Genomic DNA, 27,963 nt, shown 5'->3' on the forward strand with positions numbered 1-27,963 from the left:
ACCTGATGACATTAGCTTCGAATCGGACGTGCGAAAAATAAAGTGGGTTAATACGGGATGGATGAGGGAAGACCTGCATTTTTACTGTGTCTTCAGTTTTACCGATGGCAGTTTGTATGACACAACCAACAGAGCAGCCTGCATGGCCACAAAATTCTACTCAGTCTTACAGTATCTGAATTTCCAGCTGACCTTTGCACGTTTTACCTTTTTCTGTGCCATAACTATTAATAGCGCTCAGGCTGTCTCCTTCTCCACTGCGCATTCTTATGAAATGCCGCTGCGTAAAAATAGAAATGCAGTTGTCCATAACTGGCACCCATTGACACAATAGCTCCCGTTCCAGAGACATAGCTCCTCCCTATGCATGTGTGAGAGAGAGCGTGTGTGTAGCGGGTGGGTGACAGCTGGGCTCGCTGCGCTCAGCTCCAGTCTGGTAAGAAGCTTCATCTCCAAATAGGATGACTCTCGGCTTTTGTGGAAGGGACTGCGTTCAGCTCCGTAGCTAGTTCTGGGACACCCGGTTGGTTCCGTCCGTTCAGTTCACTTGAGGGGACTCTAGGAACCAAAACGTCGATTGTTCTTTCTCTAGTGTGGATTTCCGATGGATATTCCATTTTGAAGAGGTGTGATTTGAGCGCGGCATGTAACAAAAAGAAGCGCAAGAGAAAAGTAGCGCTCGTATTGTTATTCTGAAACGAGCACCGTATGAACTGGTTGGAGAACAATATCTCATGGATTACTAAGACACAGAGCTGAATAATTACTCCGGGGCATATTCATTCATGAGCTGAAGGTAAGATTTGTCTGTTTATTACAAACTTTACGTGCACTTATAGCCTGTACCAGTCTTTAACAGCCCCGAAGGCTTGTTTTCAGTACAACCAGGCTGCCGGGCGACAAGTGCACAAGCTTCCAATGGTCACTTTATCAACTTAGAGTTATTTCTCGTATTTATAGAACATTGTGAAAGTTATTTAAATAACAGAACGTGTCTATTTATCAATTCAATTGAGATCTGTGATGCTTTCTTACAAAAATACTTTCTGTTAACAAAAACAGACATCAATTTCGTGCGTAAACCCTCTTACGCTGTTTACCCATATAGAATATAGGACAAACTACATAGAGCATAAACACAAGCCAAACACTGTCGGTAACATCTCGGGTAGCTGGCATATATACGGGAAGTTGCTAGACTCGGTCCGACTGTTCTTTTGGTCCTCTCTCTAACGGTACCTCATCGACTCTGAAGGTGTTAAGACTGTAACTACAGACCCACCAGCTGTAGATTTAAAATAAAAATTAAAACTGCAGTAATTATATGAGCCTAATAACATATCTGTGTAATTTGTTCTGAAAGGCTCGCTCCATTATTACAGTATATGGTGAGATTTTATGTGCCATTTATTTTCACATGATTCAAAATCTAGAATTAGAGCAGTAATTTAGAGAAATGATGTAGTCAGTGTTTACATGTTTTCCAGTGTATCTTTATTCTTACTATATATCTTTAATTTTTTCTATAAATGCTAATCTCAATCTGAGATATTTACAGTAATGTGAATTTTGAGTTATTGTACATGTAGACTTTTATTGGTCTTAAGTTAATTACTTTGTGACCTCTCTCGCTCTCTCTCTCTCAACCACACACACACATATCACACACACTGGCTAGGGTGCTTTCAGGGACTTTAAGCTGCTATGGAGGTGGAGTGGTCACGATTTCTTTGCTCCAAAAGATCAATCAAATGTTTGTAATTGTGACCTGGAGACAAAATTGCACCTGTCTCAGAAGTGGATTTGCCATTAAATGAAGTGCTGCTTCACATTATTTCATTATCAAGCTGCAAGAGGAGACAGAGGCCTCACAAACCACATCCGGCAGCCTGACTGCCAACACCCAGTCACTCCCAGTGGGTTCCCTCTCCTCTTTCAGTATGAAGGCTCCCCCCAGAGGCACTGGGGAAAGGCTGGAAAAAAAGGATCCAGCAACTTCAAATGTATGGGTTATAGATTAGGAAGTGTGATAGAAATGGGTGAATTTAAGAAATAGTGAATGCTCACATGCAAAATGTTCCTGTTGTCAGCTGATTTTCAGCAGCAGCACATGGTGTTTTGGAAACATTATTCTAGTATCAGACTTTAAAAAAGATTGCATGCCAGCCCTGAGAGGAAAGGGTGTTGTATTATAGGTTTTCCTGAAATCAATGGAAATATTTGGTACTCTTGTTTTTCTTATTTTTAGACCTTATGCTTTTTGCAGTCAGTATACATACTCTGCTGAGGATTATACATAGACCCTGAATGTGAAATAGCAGAATGTTTTAACATTTTACCAATGTTTCTTAATATTAGCCTCAAGGTGTTCAAATGTCCTGGAGGCATTTTTTGAAATGTTGCATGGGCTGTAAATCCCACCACAGTTTTTCATAAAGGCTATAACACCACAAACCAGAGTGCTAATCCTGCCATTAACACTTTATACATTGACATGTTGCAGTGCTCATAGATGAATTACATCATGATTACTTCTGTGACAGCAGCCTGCCTGTTGTCTTCCTGGAGAGAGAATAGAGAGGAGACCAGAGTTGTTGCATGCATTTGGAGCAATGCTCCATGGAGCATTTGATCCGCAGATCCCCCAACAATAGCAATGGGAATGGCATTGTGTGTGACTGATGTGAATTTGTTACACTGTGTGTGTGTCTGTGTGTGTGTAAGAAAGAGGAAGAGCGAGAGAGAGAGATAGTATTTTACCTTTGCCACATAAGGACAGATGCAGATCAACAAGTCCTCTCCTGCAGATGCAGCCTGAATACAGTAGCTTTGAATAATTGATAAATGGCTTTGCTCCTGTTCAAATGAATTGGCCTTCTATTATAAATAACAAGACCAGTCAGTGTCAATACCCTGCACTCAAAAGTGTGTATTTATGCATATTTTATAAAAGCCGTCTTTTATTGATGCATGTCCTTGGTGTGTGGGCTGGTGTTTCCTTTTTTTTTTAACAATTAGAGCGCACGAAAGCGTGAAACCTTGCTCACTCATCTGGATGTGATTTATTGCTGCTTAACCCATTTTCCAGATTCCACATCTTTCTAAATTGCTGCTGCTTCAATTACACTGCCTTTGTGCTAAACCTGCTCTAGTAGTGGAACATTAAAAAAGGGTGATCATGAGCTTGTGTATGTGTTTTAGTACATTTGATTTTAGAAATACAGCATCAGCATTATCAAAGATTTTAATGGAACTGTCAATCACTGATGTTACATGGCACATTTACTCATTTTAGCTATGGTCACAGATTCGGTGTGAGTCTACTGTGATTTAGAAGGTAAAAAATGAAGCAGATATTCTGACCTGCTTTAGCAAATTACACAACTCCATCTCTGCATAAACATTGTTCTACTTAACCTTCTGCTGCACCCAGCACCTCTCTCTCATTTGCTTGATATCCTTGACCATCTGAGTTTGAACTCATTATTTGATAAATGCCTTTCATTTTATCCAAGAAAAGTACTGAATAATGTTATACTGAATGAGAAGAGATAGCATCAGACCTGTGTCTAATTTGCATGTTTTGTTTATATACTTGATTTCCAAAAGGGCCAATAGTTTATTTGTTCACTACCCCCATCTTTTCAAATTAAGTTGGAACATATTGCCCATTGTTTAAAACAGAAGATAAATGATATTCACTGTACTACAAGGACCTAATATATCTCACTGTGCAGTATTGTCCGTTGTACTCTATTCACAGCATGGCTCATTGGATATGTAATCACTTACTAATAACTTGCTTTTGTTTGGTGTTTAATGCTCTTTCTCTTTCACAAACACACTATGCACAGATGTATGGTGATCCACTTTGCACATTTCATTGTGTAGTTCTAACTGGCTGGTTTTTCCCACTTAACCTTAACCCTCTCGGCTCTCTATAAATGACTCTACAGTTTAGAATTAACTGTCCATGTGTTAAACACTCATACTCGTTACATTAGCGCAACTGACTGAGCGTGTTATTCGTGCCAAAAAACCCAGAGGCAATGAAGGACCACGGAAAAGGCTTATTTTGGGCCGGGCCTTGCAAGTCAGCAGCAGAATTGGCTCAGTGTCTGCTGGTGTTTAGGCTGTTGGTTCTTGGCAAAGCCTTGTTGTTAGAAATTTAGTGAATTAGAAAGTGGTAGCCTGCCCATCTAAAAAAGTAAGAAGATTGTTGAGAATCTAAACTTTGCTGCATGCATACCAAATGAAAACACATTCATGGATTCTTTAAAAATATGTTATCAGAGTTTTCTTCATAGAAATTTAGAATATTACATACATAGTACATGCAGCATTAATATGCCGTAATGCCTTTGTCACAGCTGAGTTTGGTCATCAGTCATTACTCAAATGAAATGGGAAAGGAAATGCATTTGCATAGATAATCCAAAAGCTTTGTGTGATTGCCGAGTGAATGACTGGCCTTGAAAAGATCAGATGATGTAAATCATAATACACCGAGTAAAAATATGTTGTCCCAGTTTCCGTCCTGCTGTTGTGCTTTTACAGGTGAGAGCAGTCGGCTGTGAGTCACGGAGACAGCCACAGTCTGGTAGCACTCATTAAGGCCTCATCCGCTGCTGTGGCCGTGGTTATTTCTGTGGTTAGTTTGCTTGCTGGGAGTCAATAAAGAGGTGTGTGTCATGTGGATGTTAACTATCAGAAAATCCCTGCCACCACTTCATCTGCTCCTTTAGCTCCAACTCTGCCTATAACACACTGTGTCAGTGTGTCTCTCTGAGATGTGTAAGTCAGACCCTTTCCCACCTTCTGTATGTACAAAGCACTGAGGGTGGCTAATGGTGTGTGTGTGTGTGTGTGTGTGTGTGTGTGTATCTGTTGGTTGGAGGTGGAAGGGAGGGTGGGATGTATGTGTCTGTGTGTGTGTGTGTGTGATGGGGGATTTGAGTGTGTGTACTCAGTGTGTGTACTTTCTGTGACTCTGCGTGCGTGTTTGCGTGGTGTTGTTTGAGTGCATCTGTCCCTCCTCTCCAGGCCCCAGCGATTGGCACTGCATCTCTCATCTATTAATCATAGAGAGCGCTTGCTCTCTTATTCCGTTGCCATAGTTTCAGGACCTCAGACAGTGTTGGGGTGCTTGGCTGCCTAGAGAGACCAGAAGTGAGAGGAAGAGGAGAGAGGAAGAAAGGAAAGGAAAGAGGTGTGACTGTGGAGGAAATGATATAAACAGTGTAACAAGGGAAAGGCAGAACAATTGAAACAGAGTAGAGGAGGAAAGAGGGGAAACGATTGAAAGAGCAGTGGCAGGCTAACACACCAAGCGGGCCCTCATACTGTGGATGATTATGCTTCAAGAACCAAAATGGATTCCATTTTTATCTCAGCAGTAAACCCTCCATCTCCTTCAGTGCGTGCATCTTTTCAGTTTCTCTCACAAACACATATAAACCCTCTCTGCTCTCTCCTTCCTAAAGAGAGCAGAAGAATATTTTCACAGTAGGCATCATCTTGTGAATAGCACACTCATGTGGCTGGTGCATCTCCAGTGTGTTACAGTACATTGAACAGATGTTATTTCTGCTTGCTTTACAATGGAAATCCTTCTAGTGAGCTGGAGTGAAAAATGGGCTAGGACCTCCAGTTTTATGTTCAGTCGAATGTTTCGATGATAAACTGTGCTGATTTCATGTTATTCAGTGATGGATTGTATATGGAAATTTCCAGGGAATACCTCTTGCTATCAAGCCATGTCTCTCTGTCTCTTTGTATCTGTCTGCTTGTCTTTCTCTTCCTTTTTCCATCCTGTTTTCTTTCTCTCTATCTTCCTCCACGTTTAGATTTTCTCCCCTCTGTGCAGAAGGAATACTGAACATGCACTGTTCCATACAGAGAAACAGTTCTTGTTTTGGCTGAAGGCTTTGTACCTCCCATATGACCTCATAATCTCATTTGGGTCTTTTAATGGCTAACCATGCACTAATGTGGTGGTTGTATTATTCCCTTGTCTCATCACATCATACCTTGCTTTTGAGTGTTTCCAACGGGAGCTTTTGGAGAGCAGGCGACTGGCAGCACTGTAATCATGGGATTCTCAGCACACACCACCACCTTTCACTCAAATATGACTACACAATTATACATAAACCCACTCATACCCATACAAAGACACACAAACGCACACAAATTCTCACACTAGGGCAGTTTCTTTCATGTCAGTAAGAGTGAAGAGGAATAACGAAAGCTTGTCATTGTTACAGTGGTGCACAGAGTGAGTGCCAATGGGACTCAAGATTACCTGATTGTAGAGTACACTGTGTAATTCTCCCATCACCATGTATGGAATTTCTGCAGGAGAATTACCATTAGGGAACAGAGGGACAAAGGAGGAAGTGAGATAGTGCATTTGCTCTTTCTGTTGATAGCACTAGGGTGCTTTTGTGTCTTTGAAGTGATGGGATTGCAGGTGACATCATAGCGGTCACATTCTCAGGTGCAGCAGGTGAATTAATCCAAGTGGGGGATGGAGTGAAGGTGTGTGCTTCTGTGTGTGCAAATCCGGTGTTTTAATGCTCTTGAGTATCCGTGGAAGCAGGCATGCATGACCCTGTGTGTGTGTGTGTGTCTGTGTGTGTGTGTGTGTGTGTGTGTGTGTGTGCATCAGTCATCAAAGTAGAGGAAAGCCAGTGTGTAAGGTGATCTGTATGCTCATGGCAGCGCAGCAGTCATACTCTCCCAGAGGGTATAAGCTTCGCTGAATGTGGAACAAGCAAGTTCTTCTTGCAAAACCCCACTGCTGGTTTCCACGTGTGGACAAAACAAAGCTGGACAGATTTGGTTTATTATCCATGTTTCTGGATTTCCTCCACTGCAGCATTTCTGTTCCAATTATCTGTCAGCTGGGATGTAGTTTTGTGCTTTCAATTTTGTAAATCAAACATTTAATAGCTGGACCTAAATCTGGCAGGACAAGCATCAACTGACATCATAACAACCATTGATAGGTCATCTGACACACTGATTATGATGACAGATGGCTTGTAATTGACCCTGGGTGAATATTAATTATTTCCAGGTGACTAGTAAATCTTTATAATGACCCATAGTTATTCTGACACATAAACATGAAACCTAATAAAGAAACATTTGGCTATATGAAAACAATCAAAACAATTAGGAAACATTCAAGTTGCAGTAATTACTTGCTAATATTTGAAACCTTAAACAAACAGCTTTATTTTGGTTTATATTCACAGTATTCCTTACGGCAAATATAAAAATACAGACAGCGGTCTTTAGAGTTTGAGTTCTTAACAAGGTTTCAGGCAGTCTTCTCCTGGTCACAGTTGCTGGTAGACTACAAGTAATTCCCCTGAGCAACCTCTATTTCAGAATCCAATCAGGCACAACTTAGAACAATATTACCTCTGTGTGTGTGTGTACATTTATTACATAGCTAATGAACAAATTGCAGCCATGTGGCATGGCCTGATGGTGTGACTGGTGAAAAAAGAAACACACACTGTGCACATGCTCCAGTCCCCAGTCACCATCTTCCCCCTTTTTCGCCACAACATGCGGACATGCACACACACATACGCCCAACCACAAGGCTCCCAGTGTTCTTGGCCTGTCTGTCCATCAGAGCTGGGCTGGGAGTACTTATCATCACTTGGCTGAGTGGGAGCCTCACAAAGGCCCACTCACTCGATTCACACACACACACAGAACACAGGTCGACACAGGGAGGTTGCTCAGTATAGACAAAGCTACTGGACTGATTAAATGTATGGTGTGACAGCAGCCTGAGCTGACACTATGAGGAAGAAAGCCTGATAGGCAAATGAAGACCAGCAGCTAGGTAGACAGGAAGGAAGGAAGGCAAACCTATCTCCAATAAAATACATGTAAATACATTTAATATGCTTTGTCAAATATGCAAGAAATTCAGTTGTTTCCTGAATCATATTTAATGACAGTGTTGCTACAACCCAGGAAATATAATATCTGCATCTGAAAGGATGCCAAGGTAACTAGGTAGAGTTACAAATCCCAGGACATCAAGCTGAAGGATGTTGTTCTGTACTTCATTTGTTGTTATAAAATGTTAAAGAAATACTTCAGTATTTTGGGAAATATGCTTATGGTCTATCTGCATGGTAAATACAAACTTATAGCCAGCAGCTGTAGTCAGCTTAGCTTCGCACAGAGACTAGAAATAGCTGAAAACCACTAGCCTGGCTCTGTCCAAAGATAACAAAATTTGTTTAATTGGTACAAAAATTGAAACATTAAAATGAGATCGTGTGGTTTTATGGAGGTTATGTGCCAGACAGCTTTTTGGCTGGGAGGAGGAACTTTTAGAGCAGAGACTACAGGAAGTAACTACATAACACCCTGTAAAACCACGGTGTCATTTTTACACTTCAGTTTGTGCAAGTTAAACAAAACAATTTAATGTGTTAATTAGCCAGCCAGATTATCTGTTTTTCATGTTTCCAGTCTTTGTGCTATGCAAACTAGCTGCCAGCTGTAGTTTCCATACCCTATAGACAGAAAGTGTTATCACGGTACCTCTACCTCTGGGGAAGAAAATGAAAAAGAGCATTTCCAAAAATGTCAAACAATCGGACTTCAGATGCCAAAATACTGTATGTATTTTGTACTGACAATAACTAGTTTGCATATACATTTAAACATTTTAAACATCTCCCAGTATCAGTATGCTTCTGACAAAATACAAGTGAGTTGTATAAAATATAATTTTTGGTGACAGGAAACAACATTTTGAGAAAAAGGCAGGCTGCCAAGACAAATTGCTACCAGACAGACAGTGATTGAGAGCTCCAGCAGGGAAATAGAGGAATGCACAGACTCACAAAGGTAACTGGGACATTTAAGTAGACAGGTAGAGAGGAAGACAGCTCATCAGAGAAAGTAATAGAGAGAGACTGGACAGTTACAGTTGGCAGGGAGTTAGGTTTGGAGGCACACAGAGTAAAAAAAAAAACACTCAAACCATCTCTATTTAAAAATGAATTCTTGTGAAAAGAAATAATATTTCACCTTGCCCTATCCAACCCACTTTTATCTGGACAAAAGGTGCTCTGTATATGAGCAGGTAATGAGGCAACTTATTGGACAGGAAGACAGACAAGCTGTGAGGCAGGAAAAGAGAAGTTGTGCCTTTGCATGATAATGTATTCATTCATCCCCTATTTTGATAATATTCACAGCATGCGTGGCTTGATTCATTCATCAGTCTACTATAATAGGGCCTCTTTACGTTATTCTCCAAGAACCTTCCTCGTTCTTCTAAAGATAGGTTTTGATGTGCTGGCGGGATTATTCTGGAAGTGATTGTTTTGGGGTTTGTGCAGGTGTGTGAGACTATGTACATGTATTTGAGTTAGTGTCCTATTTTTGTATGTATGTACTCTTGCAAAAAATTAGTGTGTGTAGAGACTGAGAATTCTGCAATGAGGCCTGCTTTGGTCTCTGAGCAGTTTGGTTTTGATTTGGCTGTGCGGCAGTTGCATACTGAAATGCCGTGTCTTTTGATCTGCTCCCACCCTCGACTAATCTGGGACCGTCTCATCTGTTTCACTGATAAGTTCTCTGTAGTTGTTTCTTATGGGATCTGTTTAATTTTATCCAAAACACCAACAAATCTCCTGTTTATTGATTGTGGTATTATACAGTAATTGAAGTCTTGATTATTTAATTGGGTTTGGAGTCTGAGTGAGGAGGCATGGCTATCTGCCCAGCTTCACTGAATAGAGTTTGATGAGTCAAAAATAGTCAGACGTCATCAGAGAATTGGAAGAGATGTGTTTTCTGTTTGCTTAAGGCTTTAAGCTGATGCTCGCAGCTGTCTGACAGGTGGGAAAAACGGAAGACGGCCAATTCATTAGTCACCCCATCTTGAGTTTCTCCCTTTCACCCTATCTTTCTTTCTTGTTCTATGTGTTTATGTCACAGTACATAGGAGCCAACACCGAGTACATGAGATCTAGTAATGCTTGCTAGTGTAGTAATGCTAGCCTGGTAACCAGATAGGATAGGTAGAAACACAGTATGGCAGGTGAAGCTATCTAGACCCACTCTCTGTTATTCATTTACACAGCATAGCTGGAGCTTAATTAATAACATACAATGATCCTTTTCAACTTTTCCTATTTAGTGATTTAAAAAAATGTTTTCAGTTGTTTTTAACATTGTATTTAAGGGTTAATTTCACTGGGAATTAGACGACCATGATCTCTTCCATGACATGATTATTAGAAAGAGTAGTGTTGCTACTGTCTCTGAGTGTTTTCACCACATGGCTCCACTACCCTGTATCCATCTTGTGTTTACACTGCAAAGTTACAGTATGTTACATCACCACACATGACAACAAAGTAATCGGACAGCAAGGAAAGGAGGTGAGATGAGTCTTCGGAGGTGCAGCTCTGGCCTACATAAGGTTAAGTATTTGCAGTGTTCAGCGGTGTAGGCATACTGTTGTTGTTCAGTCAGTCCCTAACATTGATCTTCATCTTCCCAGTGTGCTGTGGTGGATTTGCGTGTTTGTTCGGTCATGTGAGGTAGAGCCGTCTAGGGCCAGGTGAATTGCAGACTGGTTAATTGTTGCAGACTTTATCTAGAACAAACAGACTTTCATGCAGCCAGTCGATAAGATGAGACATGGTGCTGTGTTCATACTGGCGCCTCTGCAGCAGCCATTTGTTTCACACATTAACAGGTGAAGGATCTGGTGTGTGTGTGACTGTGTGTGTGTGTGTGTGTGTGTGTGTGTATACACACTTGTGTTAGTTAAGCTCTTTAACTGGGGCTGACCCAGGCTTTCAGGCTTTGGTAAATGAACAGTCAGAGATAGCCCAGACTACTTGAACTAAGACATTTGATGTCATTACAACACTGTAAAGAATGAGGACGTGGTTACCAATAATTGGATTGTGTGCGTACAAGTGTACTCACATACTGTACACACAGGTCTATGCACTTCTTACACATGCCCGCATGCCCTCACACGCACACAAGCAAGCTCAAACAAACGTGCACTTGAATTCAATAAAGCAAGACTGAAAGCCAATAAACCTGTGACAACTGAGCAACTAAGTGACAGGTTTGAATTATATCCTGCAGTATAATTTAGTGGAGAATGTGTGAATCAGTGATTCTACTTCTTGTTTCTATCACCCTTCTGGTAGCATATATTGACCATAACTTTGTACAACATACAGTATTGTATATGATGCAGTTGCAGTTCTGCTTGTAGGCTCAAGAAAAGATAAGAAAAGCTTGTTTGCTACTTGTAAGTAAGCTGTTTTAGCACCACGTACAAATATAGTTTTTAAATTTCACAGAAAGCAACTCACTTACCTATATTGCAACCCACTCATAATTCCCTGCTTTTAAATATTTGATTGGTTTATATTTTAGTCTGGACTGTGAGATACGCTGATTATGGAGAGCAGACCTTTGAGGATTTCCAGCTATTTTCAGTTCCACTTTACACTAGCACCTCAGTCTTGTTCAGGATGATCGTGTGTAAGAAACAGCCTGCATGGCCCCAATTACCTGGGGAGGCTGTATTTCTTACCTCCACCACTTGCATAATAAGGCGTGACTTTCTATTTGAGCACTCTCATTGCCTGTCCCACCCTGGAGGCAGTCAGATAGTTATTCCTTCATCACGGTGATTTCCATGCTTGTAACACTGGCCTAATTAGTATAGTAAATACTGTCTAGGCTGTGACTACAGCATCAACTGAATGGAAAAAGTGAGCACAGGGGAGATGCATTTAATTAATCGATTGTTATTTGGAATCCTCTGCGAATGACTGGAGTCAGTCTGACATAACAAAGGAAGAGTGGCACTATTTTTATCCTGAGCACCTTACTGAATGGTAACAGGGTGGATTTTTAGCATGGATGAATCAGTGTGTACAGTGTTGTAGTGTGCAATCTGAATAGCTACTGGGGTATAGTGGCAGTGCTTCAGTCAATTTAGGATAATGCAAAAGAAGGAAAGTCTCCTGTCCTGTTTTGACAAAGGAATTTCTTCAAGTCAAGTCAAAGTGTTTATTTGTCATATGCACAGTTAGGAAACGTGTTTCCCTGTACAATGAAATTCTTACTTTGCCGTCCACATGAATGCCACAAAATACAAATGAAATATAAAGTAGATAAATAAGTAACACAAAATCTAAGGCACTTTAAGCAGCAACAGATGCAGCAATATAATAAACTGTCATATTGGTGAGCAGAACTGACACCCTTGACCATATGCAGAAAAATTGGTGTCTTGACTGTAATTTCCACCACCAGTAATGTGCAGCCTGTTGTTTTGATTTTAATGTTTATGGCAGAGATTGGTTCTATTAAAAGGCGCCTTAATGTGGACCATTTCATGTGCTGACAGTCTGTTGATAGAGCGCTGAAGCTGACGCAGTCTGTTAGATCTTAACATCCTGTTAATGGATTCCAGGGCCATGGCTCTGCACTACTGGGAACAGCTGGGCTTATATATCTTTGTTTTCTTACCTCCCACTGGTCGGATGTGTTCGTGTGCTTTTCTGCTCTGGAAAGTCACCTGGTTATTGGCCTATACCACATAAATTTTAAAAGTACAAGGTGATCCTTCTGTTGTTATTCACTGGCATATGATCTGTTGTGTTTACACAGAGATATTGTGAGTATGTGTTTTTTTGTTTGTTTGTTTGTTTGTTGTTGTTTTTTTGACTTGTCAAATCAAAGGGAAAGTGTTTCCTAAAGACTCAATTTTAAGGCGTACACAACTTTTCTGTAATCTAAAATGCTTTGAGCTTGTTGTTGTCAACATTCAAGGTCATCTCTAGCACCAAAAACAAGTTTTATAATGTAGGTTTTGTAGATGAGTCATAACCCAAAATGCTTCGGTTTTATGGCTTTGATCATTTTAAGAGGAATTTATGCTCAAGTGGAAAGATACCTTATTTTAAAGGGAAACAATTCCTTGAAAATGAAAGTATTTTGTCCTTGTGTTTGTGATTTTTTTCCCCCCTCTGTTTCCAGGGGATGACTTTTCCATCATACAGCAGGAAATCTTCATGGTGAAGGAATGCATGCACCACAATATTGTGGCCTACTCTGGGAGCTACCTCTGGTAAGAGGCAGCTCAAAATACTCCTGTCGTGTCATTTTACACTCAGTATTGTCTCTTCTTAGCCAGCCCAAGGTGTAACGTTTGTGGAGCGTTTGTTGTCGTCAAAAGGATTTAATGAGCCGCTGCATGAAACTTGCGTGACGTGTTTAATAACCAAGTCACACCTGTGAGTGATACTAAGAAGATATCATCTGGGCAGACTCGTGCTGACTTAGCCCTTCAGTTCCAGGATGCAGCTCTTATGCTTTATGGAGCCTGTTTTGTGGTTGATATCTAAGAGGAAGTAGGGCCGGCCCACCCACCACGGCCTCAGACTTCCCAGCAGGTTTAACTAGAATATATGAGCCGTTTAATGTGGCTGTTAGTTCAGAGAGGTGTATGTCTTACCACAACAGGCACATCTTATACAGTCACCACCTAGAGAAAAATGGCTACTGTAAAACGTTAACGAGCAGTGCACCATGCATTATTAAAATCATTTAACTTTATTAGAGGAACCACAGTTTCCTCAGACCTCCTTTCTGACCTGAAAGCATTTCTACATCCAGGTAAAAGATGTGAAAAGTAGTACAGTTGTAATTGAGGTAGTGTACAGTATCATTACATGCAGTTTTATCACAGCTACACATCATGTTTTTTGCTTTATGTCAGATGCCTGAGGAACAGTGATTATAAACAGTCCGTACATCTCCACACCACGAGTTATTGATAAACACACACACCGCCTCCTTTTACCTTCCCCGACGCAGATGTACAGATTGGGTCTGTAGCTGAATCACGGAATCTAGGACTTTGTCACAAAGCCAAGTTTCGGTGAGAATTAGAACACATCATTTTCTTATTTCCCGTTGTGTTGTAATCCTAGCCTTTAGCTCATCCAATTTGTTTTCCAGAGACTGTACGTTAGCTAGGAAGAGGCTGGGTAGTGGCAGTCGGGCAGTGCAAGCTTTTAGTCTAGCATGAAGCCCTCCTCTCTTGCCCCGTTGCTTGCCTCCCTTGGATCTCCAGGTCACTCTCCTGATTTCAGCCTGCTCGCTTGTGCCTGGTGCTCCGGGGGCTCCCTGAGGGTGATGGTGGTAGTCGTTGTTGTTGTTGTTGTTGTTGTTGTTGCGGGAGCGGATAATGAGTTGTAGCTCCAGCGGTATGAAACCAGTAAATTCCCAGTGGCTGTGTGAGTTGGCGATATCCAGCAATGCCTGTGTGTTGCATGTTAGCAGTGCATGACATTTGTGCACTGCAAAAAAAGTAAAAAACACACAAAAAAGAAGAAAATGAAGAAAAAGCCGGAATTCGAGAGTAGAACGCGCAAACACATCTGCCTCTGTGAGTGCCATGTTCTCCCTGTTGTCCTGTTTTGACAAAGGAATTTTTTATCCATGTTTCCTCCTTAATTCATTGTGCCACTATATTAAGATTAAATAAAGATTGTGGCTGGAGGAGATATTGATTTTTGTGGCTAGAACATCCGCTGATTTTCAGGAGCTTTTTATAATCATTAGCAATGGTTATCATTCTCCAGGATGCATTGTGTTTCATCTAGGACAAATGATGAGCTCAGTAAAAGGATTAATAATGTTTTTGCCAAGTGTGTCCTTCCTTTTGTCACAAATGGCCACTGCCTTCCTCTTTTAGAGTAAACTGCTCCTATCATGAGTTCAGCTACTGGGTCATGATCTGGTCATATGAGTGCAGAAGTAAAACCAGAGTGGGAAGGTTAGTCATAGGAACAGCTTGCTGACTACAGTAGGTCTGCCATATGCTACAAGTAAACAGAGGTAAAAGGAGATATTATTCACAGTGAGATATAATGAGGACCTGAATGCAGAAAAAAGGGGGAGGGGCAGGGGGCGTGACAAGTGAGAAGGTTTGGTTACCCTTTTAACTGATAGCTATCTCTCAAATGGACAGAGGGAGGATTGCACCTGTATTGCAGCCATTTGTGTGAAAGGACAAATAGGGTATTTTATTACCAGGTCGATGATGGAACTTTATCCACCTTTGAAGGGTTTTATGATGAGGTTTGATGAACAAACATGTGTGAGAAATAAGTTTTAGATGGGCTTTTCTGACACTGTGACTGTTAGCTTGAAAGTCTAGGTGATGTGCATACAGCAGTGCAGACACACTCGCATACAGACACTCTGCCATGCAAGTGCACACAGGCAAACATACAGTATATAAATGTTTATAACATCTCAGTGTTATACTTCAGTGCATGTATCAGATGCATCTAGAGCTACATGGAGGCACACATTGTCTCAGGCTGAAGACCAAGCTATGGGCTATGTTACATATGCATCCCTCTCCGGTATCTGGTTTTGGCTCGGGTTTCGAGTGTCCGTAGGTAGGTCATATACTAGGAGTCAGGTGACTTCATGGTCAGATGAAGATCTGATCCTTGAAAAACCTGATTCTTTGACTCAGGGTTTCTTTGTTTTGTTGGCATCAGATGCCTCTTGGAGACTTAAATGAAGAGAAAGAGGTCACCTAGGATGTACTTTAGGCCAGAACTGAAAAACTAATGGACGAATCAACCAAAATGCACATTTGGTGGTACCAGCTTCTCAGCTATGAGGATGTGATACTGTATGTGATGATGAAGTCAGTCTTTATATATCACCTTGAGAAATCATAGTGGGCATTTGCTCTGTGCATTCTGCCTGACATCTTAAAGATAAAATGATGAATCAATTAATTAAGGAAATAATCCACAGATTAATTGGTAAAGAAAGGATTATTATTTACACTCCTAGTATGAACACAATATCTTTAATGCACTGTACATGTGATAGATATATTAAATATGTTGTAAGATCCTTGACATTTATTTATACTATTTATACTGAGGTAGCTTTCTCATTAATATCTTTAATAACTGTGACCAGTGTTGGCAATACTGGACTTTTCCATTAATGAAATGATGAAATACTTAGATTTTCCACACATTTACTGAATTAGTTTACATTATATATCATATTATATTCATCAAAATAGAACCCTGTATACATACAACCCCCCCTCCCAATTCAATGATGGTGTTTAAAATTTAATCATTCTAATGACTCAATCACAGAGAGAGTAAACTGTGCAGACATAACACGAAGAGTAGATTTCTCTAGCTTGATGGCTGCTGGCACTATCACTCCCTACAACTCAACTGGGAGAACTAAAACAAGGTATGTTACAATATTGCTGCATAATATAACACTTTGTCACACCATCTGTTGTTTCTGATTTCTTTCAATTACAATATGTTCATGAATTTGAGCATCAAACTAAAGTCAGTGAGTCATGGTTTATAACAGCATGACTATTTCCTCTATCTCAGATTTTGGCAGTGCGGTGGATATATCTCCCTCTTTGTGATGTGATGAAAAGACTTTACACCGTAAGTGTAGGTAGATCTGATCACCAGGTGTATTGTGTGTTTCCTGTATTGAAACATACAATAGACTGATTTTCCATATTCAAACAGAGAAGAACATGATTCCATTGAGTGTCAGTGAGTATTCAGTCGAACCTAACTGACTGTGTTTCTGCCCACCCATCCTGCAGGCCGTGAATGTGAGCTATAGTGGCTGATAACAAAGAGCCATTCAACAAAACGTCATCCCCCAAACAGATCAAATATAGGGATAAGACAAATTCATGTTGGGTGCCTGACCAAATGATATGAGATTTCCCCTCTCTGTTTTACTCAATAAAGCTGTTCATTTAGAGATGCTGAGAAAAAGTATCAAATGAAAAGAAAAGTTAAGCTGCCTACCTGCAGGGTGTGAACTGCAGATTTGTCACCGTTAACAAGGTAAGACAAGACAGGAAACTTTAGTGAAAGACACTGTCAGAATCACATCAGTTCATGTGTAGAAGAGGATGTTTCAAAGAACAGGTCTGGCTTCCGCTGGGTCTTTAAAAAAAAAAAATGGAACAGAGGATAGCAGAGTCTGAATTGTATTGTAATGATCAGGATTAGGAGCAAAACATACAATTATTTACATGAAAATGTCTGAAACATTAAAAAAATAGGATAAAAACAGCAGGAACTGTCTGTTCGCCTTTGTCTTAAAGATTTCAGCTATTGATGTATTGTGAGCTCTGGAGTGTCTCTGAGAGGAGGAGGTGGATGAGGAAAGAAGAAAGATCTGTCTTTGGTGGAGGTTGGTCTCTGAAGTGCACAGTATGGTACTCTTGTAGTTGAAAGTGTGTGCATGTTTTTGTTTGAACATGTGTGTACATCAAAGCTTTTGTTTCATGTATTTTCTTGTATTTTTGTCTCTGTGCGAATGCCTGCCCCGCTGTGAGCTTTTGTGTACTTAGGTGTGAGCTAGCGAACATCTTCACTCCTATGTCGGCCCCTTGTGAAGTAAATATTGTAGCGCTAGGAAAGCAGAGCAAGGGTGACCAGGCCGCAGAACAGCAGAGGTGAAACAGTGCAAACAATCTACACACAGATTCTTCTTTATACTGTATCCCATTAATAACGCAGCTCCGTGAACGAGAGCCTGAGGCCAGAGAAGGTCTGTCAGGTTACTTCATTGTGTGGTAGGAAGCTAGTTGTTCATATGGTAATAGCTGCTGGAGTGGGTTCCTTCAAAGCCCATTTGTTTTAGTGAAACTTGTAGTCACTCACTGAGGGGGACTGGATGGAATGTGAGAGGGTGCTCTGCACTTTAGTTACTGTAGCTTAATTGACCCTGAGAAAGGCGAGCAAAGGCAGGGGAAGGAGGAGGGTGGGAGAGGGCTTAGTGCAGAAAGAAGTAAAGGAAGGGAACAGGAAGGGTAGCAGAAATGGACAAAACAGTGGAGGAGGGGGGACAAAAATGGAAAGGAGAAACTGATAGAGACAGAGGAAAAGAAAGAAAAGAGCATGAGGACAGAAGCAGCTTTCTGCTGGAATCTGTTTATCTGTTTAATCAACAAGGGAAAGCTTTTTGGTGAATGCACCGCACAATGAGATGGATTCCTCTGAAGTCCTTTCTACTAATGAGTCAACTTGCACAGAATATTCATCTTTCTAAGTATTTACTTCAGTTTTATCTGTGGTTATATTGATGGTGTTTCTATTTATGGCATGCTGATCCGATGTTTTATTTTCTGGGTCAGGGAAAAACTGAGTCTTAACTTCTCAGGACGTCAACAACCAATGCACTAAAGGTATGCAGGGCACAAGAGGTAACCATGACGTACACCTGAATGCTTACTTACTGTAAAAGCAAGTATCAGCTTAAAATAACTACTTCAGTGACTATTCAACCTGGTATACTAGCTCAGCACCAGAATTAGTCCTTTCAGAAGAGGAAGCGTTGATTAAACTTATCTTGTACAGGTACATAGTACAACAAATAATGTACTGTACAGTATATAGGGTGTCTAGTTAAAGCTAATTTGCAGCTCTCATCCCTGGTTAGACTTTTAAATCAGGCTTAAAATATCTAGACTTTTTTTTTGGCTGTTGTACATTCCCCAAGTTATTACCAGGTAGGTCTAATCTGACAGATGCGATGGCTGAGGAAACAAATGCATCACAAACATAAGCATTCAGACATTTGCACACATAATACACACACACAGACTTGTCATGAGTGAGCTCCATCACCACCTTACACCCTGATCTTTTATTCGAATGTTTACCAAAACACCAGCTCAAAGAAAAGAGACCGGCAAGGCTGCACAGGCAGAATGAATCAGATGATGAGTTCTGTCCCATATATTTTTTTATCTCCTCAGTGTGAAATCTCACTTTTGTCTCCACTCTACCTGAAGGTCATGAGCTAATCAAAAGTATAGAGACCTCTACAGACCTTGGTCAACCTCCCAATTATTTGGGTTAAAGCTGAGCTGCAATCAGAAGAGCTATTTTAGGGTGACGGCTGCTGCTTGCCCTGTACTTCCTATAGCTCTCAGTGGGAGCACAGAGTCATTGATCTATTGCCTACAAACCCTCCTACACCCCCGTCTTTTCAGTGAGAACCCAAAAAAAGCATTTCTACCCTGCAGCTTTCACCTTCAGATGGCATACCAGCTATACTGTGAAGAAAGCAAATATTGTATCAGTATGAAAGACACCAAGTGAAAATGCTTTAAAAGACACCATCCGCCTCACATCCCAAACCCTGAACCTCTGAAGAGAAGTTTCTACTTAGTTTTTCTAACACAAAGCTATGAATTGTAGTACATAAATTACAAACCTTGAGTCTGCTGCCCTATGTGGTGTATGGGACTAGAACAGTACTCCTCAGGTATATGAACTAAAGCAAAGACAAAATGCTGCCTGACTATCCAGCCAACCATTAAATAGGCTGTGCATTACCGCTGACGATGATGAACAAAGAGAAGATGTCTCTCTTTGAGAGTAGATATTTTTCGGTTTCTGTTTTGCAGTGTTGTTGCTCTTCACATGGGAGCTTTTGCCTGTGCTTTTTTTTTATGTCTTTTCTGAGTGGATCATTTAACTGGAGTGACTATGCACATTTTCTGTACTGGATAAACCTCTATGCTGCTTGGGATTCGAAGCAGCTTCTTTGTAAAACAGCAAAATTACTAATTACTTCATATGTTTTAGATTTTAGCTTTTGATTTGGTACAATGACATGAATTTTATAAATGTCATAATAATGCCTGACAGTGGGATATCTGTTACATTGTTGAATGGTTATTTGATTAGGTATGAGGTCACTGTTCAAACTTGATCTGCTTCAGTTTGTCAGGACTCTGGACAGGTGGGTGTGCAGCAGGAGAAACAATTGCTGGAGAAAACACATGTCCACCTACATATAACCCATATTCATCTTCCTCTTTCTCTGTCTGAACCCAGTCGTTCCCTGTTTCTCTCTCATGTAATGCTCTATAAGCTTTGTGCTGATGGTCAGTTTAGAAGAAACATGAGGAGAAAACAACACGTTTAAGTGTGTGTGTATCATATAAAAGGTTAATAGAATCTGTTTTTCAAAGAGACAAAGATACTTAAGGGACATTTGAATGTTAGAATAGTTGATCTTCTGGAGTGTGAATGGTGATGTAATGACTATGTACAATTTTGCTTCATGAAAGCATTTAAAAAAACTTCAGGGAGAGGGAAATTTGTAGATTTTTTAAAATATAAAATCTAGTATTGATTGGAATATCATCAGATTCCTTTTAAAAGCCCTTTATTTTCCCTTAAATCCAAATCTAGCATAATATGCAGTGGAGGAGGGGCTCGCCAAAAGGATAATATGATGATTGAGACATCCCATCACTGTGACATGTACGTCGGTTCCCCCAGGGCCTACACAGTCACCACTTTAGTTTACACAGTCTCTCTCTGCCTCTGAGGTTCCTGCTGCAGACTCTCCTGCTATGTCTTTGTTTGTTTTGGTAATGGATTCCAAGTTGCTATTGTCGCTTATGTCACTTGGTGATGGATGGGAAAATTTCACCTTCTTGTAACCACCCCTTTCCCTCCCAAAGTCATCCTTGCATGCCCTCGAGGATATACACACAGCGACAAGAACAAGTTCCATCCTATTCTTCTGGCAAAGTGACTCACTGGCATCCGGATGCTCGCCTTTTTGAACTAGTGGACTGTGCCTTTAAATCACTTTCTGAAAACAAGGTTGAATGTGTGTGGCTGTGACAGCGCAGCCTCCTGCAAAGGGAAGGCTGAGATTATATGCGTGGACGGTTTGGGGGTCCATCTATTTATTGGCCATGTCACCCCATGGGGGAGGACTAATTGGTGGCCCCAAAGAACCCCCTGTTTTGTCCCTGGTGCTCACAAAGGCATCAGGGTGTAGTCGTGTAGAGGAAGGGGGTGGAGGGGAAGCAGCAGCGGAGATGGAGAGAAGAGCAGGTTTCTCATAGAATAGTTGGCTGGAATGAACTGGAGGGGGGCCTCATCACTGGGTTGCAAGGGGACAGGACACCCTCATTCACTCACCCAATCACGCATTCACACACAAACACATATACACACTCTCAGCGGGGGACTCTGGTGCCATTTTCCTGGCCTCCATCTACAAATGATCCAAGGCTGACCCACATAGTCAGCCATGTGTGAGGCTTCCCTTTATCCCACATTCCAGTTGAAACATTGAGTTATGGGTGTTCTCTGGTGTTCCCTGCCTTCTCGGCTGGGACTGCACTGGGCCCCCATGCGGACTGACATTTTTCACCCGAACCCAAAGACAATGAAGCTGTTGGCTGGGCCGAGAGAGAGAGGGAGGGGGGAAAGATGGGCAGAAGAGAGAAAGAGAAACAGATTGAGATGGACAGAGTGGATAATTGAGAGGGGAAAGGAATGGATGAGAGGTTTCAGATGGAGAGAGAGAGAGAAAGTGTTTTGGGTACAAGATGGCAAGAGATAACATCTTTGGTAGTAGAGTGGGCCAGAGATAAGAAAATGACAGAGTTAAAGAGAGAGTTAAAGATAGGAGTAAGAGATAGAGAGGTTGAGGCAGCAAGACAGATGGTGAGACAGTCAACAAGCAAAAAAGTGGCCCAGTATGAGAAAGTATTGATTTCAGTATGTGCTGGGTGTCTTCAGCTGTCATAGCTGGTTCCAGAGTGAGGTCGTTAGTGTCTGCAAAGCACGGAGCCATGGACATTAGTGGCTCTTTATCAAACTGTATTGATTGGGACTTAGAGGAAGACTTACATGTATATGAAGGGATAATGTCCTGTATGTAATTAGCACCAGTGCTCTGATAGTGCAGCTAGTACCATTAACTAGGACATAAGGGCTGGAGGAAGAGGGGGAAACTCAGCTGCAACAAGAAACATGTTCAGGTTTTTTAAAGTTAAAAACTTAAATGTCTAATTTCTCTGCTTGCAGTTTTTATGAGCCTTTTAGTCTATTCACAATCACTAGTATTCATTCTAGACTGAGGCATTTTATTCAGTTAAAAGCAGATGATGAAGTTAATAGTAATACTTAATCTTGAAGGCACAAGAAGGATAAATCAGAGAACGAGAGCTTCGATGGTGTCATGGATCATTTAATTCGCTCCTATTCTCCCCTCACTTCCACAGTTTGCCTCTTTCTATTTGACTGTGATTAGTGGCTGGCTTGGCTCTCAAAGAGAGCAGTATAATTGACAAGTGACATTAACTAATCAAATGTTTGTGGTGATAATGACCTAGAAAAAGTGTTGCCTCATATTCAGTGTAAAAAGTTCATATTTTTAGGTGCAGATATTGCGGGACTTGTTGTTTTCACACGTCTGCGTACCTGATATTACACTGTTGCTCTTGCCATTAAGATAGAACCTTTTGTGAAAACATGCAACACATTGAGTAAAGCAGGACTCGTCTATGTATGCGCTATTAATTTTGTCCATATACAGTAACACCTTTCAAAGCACAGACACAAAGTGTTTTACAGTAAAAACAAGCAAAAGAGTCTAATGTTAGGTTCAGACTACATGCTCAAATCTGATCTTTTTACAGATGTATGAACAAACCAAATCTGATTTTTTTTAGATCAGAACTGGGCCACTTGCATATGTGGCCATAGATCTGATTCATATTCGATCTCTGACCATGTTACCTCTGTCAGAACAGTCAGATTGGAATTTATACGTGTTTTTGGGTTTTTTTCAGTGTCAAGTGACATTTCACATGTTGAAGCCTCTGATCAAGCCAAACTGGAAGAAGCATCATAACTCAACAGATTTTGACAAAATTGTGCAATTCGACTGTCTCACAAATTACATCATTGTTGTTATTATTGTGTACGTGCGGCTCACATTCAGTGAAACCTGTGCATGTGTGGCAGTTTAGGAGCGCAGCAGTGTTCAGAACAGAGCTGGATACATGTCACTTACAATCATCAGTGTATGGACAGAAAAAAAATGGTGTGAGAAAAAGATCAGAATTGTGCATTAAGGCCTGCAATGTGATCATAGTGTAAAAAACAATAATTAAATAGAATAGTTTCAACAATATATATTGTATAGTATAGTATATGAAGAGTTCTAGCACATACGCATACATGCTTACCAATATAGACACACGTAATCCACACACACTTAGTGAATATCTTAAGATATTTAGATTAACCAAGACAAACAGATTCATCTGTCAGACTCTCTTTCTTGAGGTAGTTCATCTGAGCTGCATGATTCTATAGCTACATGATAATATAGATGAAAAACTGGGCTGAAGCAAATGATAAAAGCTGCCTGGTTTCACCAACAGGTCTATGATGTCAGCTGTCATGTTTTAGGTACATCTGGAAATATCACTCAGACTGAACATTTGTTCATGTTGGACAGTAAAGACTAGATGTTTGATAGTAGCAGAGGCTTTGCTGCAGTTAATTGCTTGTAGCATTAAAGTGTGCATGGCTAAGTACTGATTTTAATGCTTTTGTGTGCTTCAGTGGCAAATACTATTATGTTTTTTTTTAATTAAAGTTCTTATTTTATATTTGGTTCACATTCCTACTTTTACTCTGCTTACATCTCATCTTGACTGGTTTTTAAACAAAGGATTATATGGCTTTGGTGTGTGAGGGTTGCCGTTGATGAACAGCCCTCATATGCATCTTCCAGCGCATGCACAGACACGCCATGCTAAACCAGTAGCATATAATCAAAAGCTTAGGCTTAGGTACTGTGTGTATGCAGCACGCTTGCTTCTGGAACCTATTTTAGAGTGGGATACAACCACATGAAAGGTCTGCCCTTACTCTTTCCTCCATAACCCCATCCCTCCATTTCACATCCCTGCCTCCTTCCCTCCACTGCTGTTCGAAGATTAGACAACTTACTGGATCTTATAATCAGAGATGTCAACCACGGATCAAAACTGCCAGCCAAATGCATTTTGATAGCTCCCAAAAACAGGCAGACATATGCAGGTCATTATACTTTTTCCTCAAGACAGCTGCTGCCTCTGGAACTCAGGACTCCAAAGTCTATGGCATAAATGGAAGGTAATTACGATATCAGAGATCAAGACTCTGGGCTTTGACACCACTTTTTCAATTACTCAGAAAGGTTGTTAAGATGCAAATTCAACAAAATGGCTGAAACCCCCAGAGAGGGATATAGTTTCAACCCCAAAGCTACTTCTTGAGTTTCTTATCTCACGTTTTGACAGACAAAAAGTGAAAGAGAAAGAGATAGAGGTTGGGCAAGGTGATGCAGGCCTTCTATTATTCATTCTCTTTGTTAGCATGACAAATGAACATCTCGTCAGAGCACAAACTTCTCTCAGTTGTATATTCATGGCAGCGTGCTTTCATATCGAAGCATGAATGAGCATTCAACTGTGATTCAGGTCTAATTTTGAGTTGATATTGTGCATAAAGTTTGAAATCTGGTAGCCTACATGTCTTTTTTGGAAGAGGAACTTTAATCTATCCTCATGACATACTGTAAATTTGTTTTTTTAAGTTTTAATATAGAATTTTCTTGGACGATATCCTATAATGCAGATGGATTATGTTGCACCATTGTACAGAACCGTATTTTATGTCTCCTGCCATAGTTATGCTAATATGTGCCTTTAGCACACACTCAGAGGACAGGATTCATATTACAATACCGTATGTAAGGGAAGATGTTGCAGAGTACACATACTGATATGCAGACGTGGGAAAAAAATCTGACTGGAAGGCAAAGGATAACAAAACACTTACTACTGCACCTTCTCAGACCAAAACTGGTTTGAGCTGACTGTCTCAGTGACCCACACTGGCATCCTCATGAACAATATTTTAAACTGGCATAGCTTTTGCTTCTGATGATGAGTCATTTACAGCTTTCTTTTGTTGAATTAAATTGAAAATTGCACATTTTTATGACATGGCTGGGTGGCAAACAAACATCAAACATGTATAATGTATTTATGTTTATTTCTTATGGCTATCTATGGAATACATATTCAGTACATACAAGAAATGGCAGCAGAAGAGATGAAGGGGCATCTAGAGGGAACCAGCAGATACAATAACTGAAAGATAATGCTTAGCAGAAAACTGCTTGCAGTTGGCTGACTGTGTAGCCAACTGACCAGCATTAACACCTTTAAAGGTCCCAGCAAAACTGGCAAAACTTGTGTTTCTACATCATTTTACATTTTCTGGGACAATGAATAAAAGTAGACATCTCAAGATATGTGACACAGTATGTCAAACGCTATGTTTTCAACAGTTGCAGTTCACTGTCCTGTATTTTTGTTTCTCACGGCTCCTTGACAGAAGTGATAAAGAGAAGACACCTACTGTAGAGGAACTCAGAAGAAACAGTAACTGAAAGATGCTGATCAGCCTGGTTTTACTGGTGCTGCCAGGAACACTGGGAAGACTGTGTGTGTGCGTGTGTGTGTGTGTGTGTGTGTGTGTGTTTGCCAGGGTCAGGAGGAAGAAAGTCTCTCACTGAGGTCATGCCATAAAGGCCTCTCCACTGGGGCCCACCCTGCCAAGACCATCTCTCTCACACACACACTTCTACTTCTATCTTTGTGAGGACACCCACTGACATAATGCGTTTCCTAGCCCCTAACCTTAACCTTAACCATCAGAATAAAATGCCTAACTATAACCCTTACCCTCACTCTAACCTAAATCTAATTCTAACCTAAAACCAAGTCTTAATCCTCAAAAAAGGTGTTTCACAAAGTGAGGATTGGCCAAATGTCCTCACTTTCCACAAATGCCCTCACTCTGTAGCAACAAATATACTTTTTGGTCCTCACTATGTTGCAAGTACAAGAACACACACACACCCATAAATGCACTTACACTGGGGCTAGTGCCAGATAAAGACTTGAGGAGACTCCAGGGCTCTGTGGTATGAATGGCTGTCTGTTAACTCAGTGTCGTCCTCATTGTGATGGCCTCATTATAATTGAGCTGAACTGTATTGGTATGGAGGTTTGTATGGACGTGTGTCTCCCTGTGCGTGTTTTTCAGTAACTGAGAGAGAGAGAGAGAATGACATATACAGCACAATATACTGGAAATGTAAATACTGGTGAGGAGAGTATGACTCCATAATGACATTACTGTACTGTAAATGTGCAGCATGTTCACTCAATGTGTGGGGAATGTGTACAGTACATACATGTGTGGCCATGCTCCTAGGGTATTCCTACTCTATGTGCTGGAGTATATCAACTGGATGCTTCTTCTCAGTGAATACTTAAGGTAGCATGTCTTCATATTGCAGAAGGAAGATGGCTCCTACTCTTTCTAGGAAAGCACTGAAGGGCTTATGTAATAATTCATTTGGACTACATATTATGCACATATACACAAAGTTCAGTTGCTTTGTATTGTTAGTGCCATGCCCAAATTTTCCCTTGACAATATATACAGAGAATTCATGCATTATGCAGCTCACACAAGAGGAATAGCTTGGCGAGGAGAGTATGACTCCATAGTGAATTATTTTAGCACACACACGCCACAGTGCTGTTTACACATTGTTACATATTCAGAAAGAAAAGTCAAGAGAAATGTTATGATTGGAGTGGTGTTTTCTTAATTCTCCCCTGCCTCCCTTCTTCTTTCATGCTGCTTTTTAAACTTAATAAAATCACTTTGGTGGCAGGGGGGATTTATTTGCATTCCCGTGCCGTGCTTTTCTGTGCCAGTTTTTGTTTCCCTTTAAGTAAACATGAGAGTTTCCCCACTCTTCACCAACCGTCTTTCCTTCTTCTACTCTATTTTACCACTTAGCTCATTACTTCTTTGTGGTGCCTCCTCTCTTCACTCCTCTTCATTCCCCACATTCTCAAAAAATCCTCATATTAACACTCCACTCTCTGCTCCCTCATGCCCTACTTTCTTCTCCCTCTTCTCTCAAGTAGTGTCACCCCCCCCACTCCTGTGTATCCAGTGTGTACACCCTCCTCTTTCTCATCACCCCTTTATGCTGCTCCCCTTAGAGAGCCCTGCAGCCCCATGTCTCCCATACACTCATCGGTGCCATCGCAGCAGCATAATAACTTTTAATCGGCAGTCCTCCCTGTGCTCCCAGTGTTTCATTATAGCCTTCGCACCACTCCGCATGCAGGCAATTCTGATTGTTGCTGGAGCTGCTCTCAGTGTAACCCTTATGCTGGTCTACTTGATTAGAAGAAAAGGAAGAATGAGTGCATGAGAGAGACATCATGATGAGAAAGATAAAGACGGATACTGAGCAAAAGCTGTATTTGCTCAGACATTAGAAAGTTGTATGGAAAGAATTATAAAGAGAAATGGCATCTGACACAGACTGAGAGAACGGGCTGGCCTGCATGGTGATCCAACAATAGACATCACCTGTGCTTTTAAAATAGCTAATTTGGTCCTGAAGGAACACCATCTCTCTCTTTCTCTTTCCTCTCTCTCTCTGTTTCTCTTCTAAGTCCCTCCCATGAGCTAAACCCCACTGAGATACATTAGTTTGCGGATTACCTTGTGTTGTTATTGCATCTCTTCAGCTCTGCAACACAAACTCTAGCTACAAATATACCATTTAAACTGATCTTTGATTTGATTTGATTTATTCATTCAAGCATGTAAAACAGTTGATATGTCAACACATGTAATTTCACACATATCCAACAATAATAATCCAATATCAATTTACTTATACCTAGTACATGCTTGAACGGAGTAGGAAGAAGTTAGACTTATCTAGTCCTACCCCATGACATCATCTTACAACTTTTAAGTCCTAAGCAATATCTCTACATAAATAATTATCCTCTACACCACACAAGTAATATACTACAGAATTATTACAGAGTGTTAACATTCTACATAATTACATTCATAGATAATTATCTTCTACGCTACACAAGTAATATACTAAAGAATTATTACAAAGTGT

At 40.7% G+C, this 27,963-nt stretch overlaps 1 protein-coding gene across 1 annotated transcript in view; it reads left to right on the top strand.

The window, feature by feature from the left end:
• The first annotated feature begins 406 nt into the window (after window positions 1–406).
• Window positions 407–27,963, top strand: part of sema6a (sema domain, transmembrane domain (TM), and cytoplasmic domain, (semaphorin) 6A) — a 109,452-nt gene continuing 81,895 nt past the window's right edge. The window contains exon 1 of the mRNA XM_020593682.1: window positions 407–796. The gene's annotated coding sequence lies outside the window, so the exon portion shown is untranslated. The remainder of the gene's footprint in view (window positions 797–27,963) is intronic.

Source organism: Monopterus albus, unplaced genomic scaffold (genome assembly GCF_001952655.1).
Source record: "Monopterus albus unplaced genomic scaffold, M_albus_1.0 scaffold20.1, whole genome shotgun sequence".
NCBI lineage: Eukaryota > Metazoa > Chordata > Actinopteri > Synbranchiformes > Synbranchidae > Monopterus > Monopterus albus.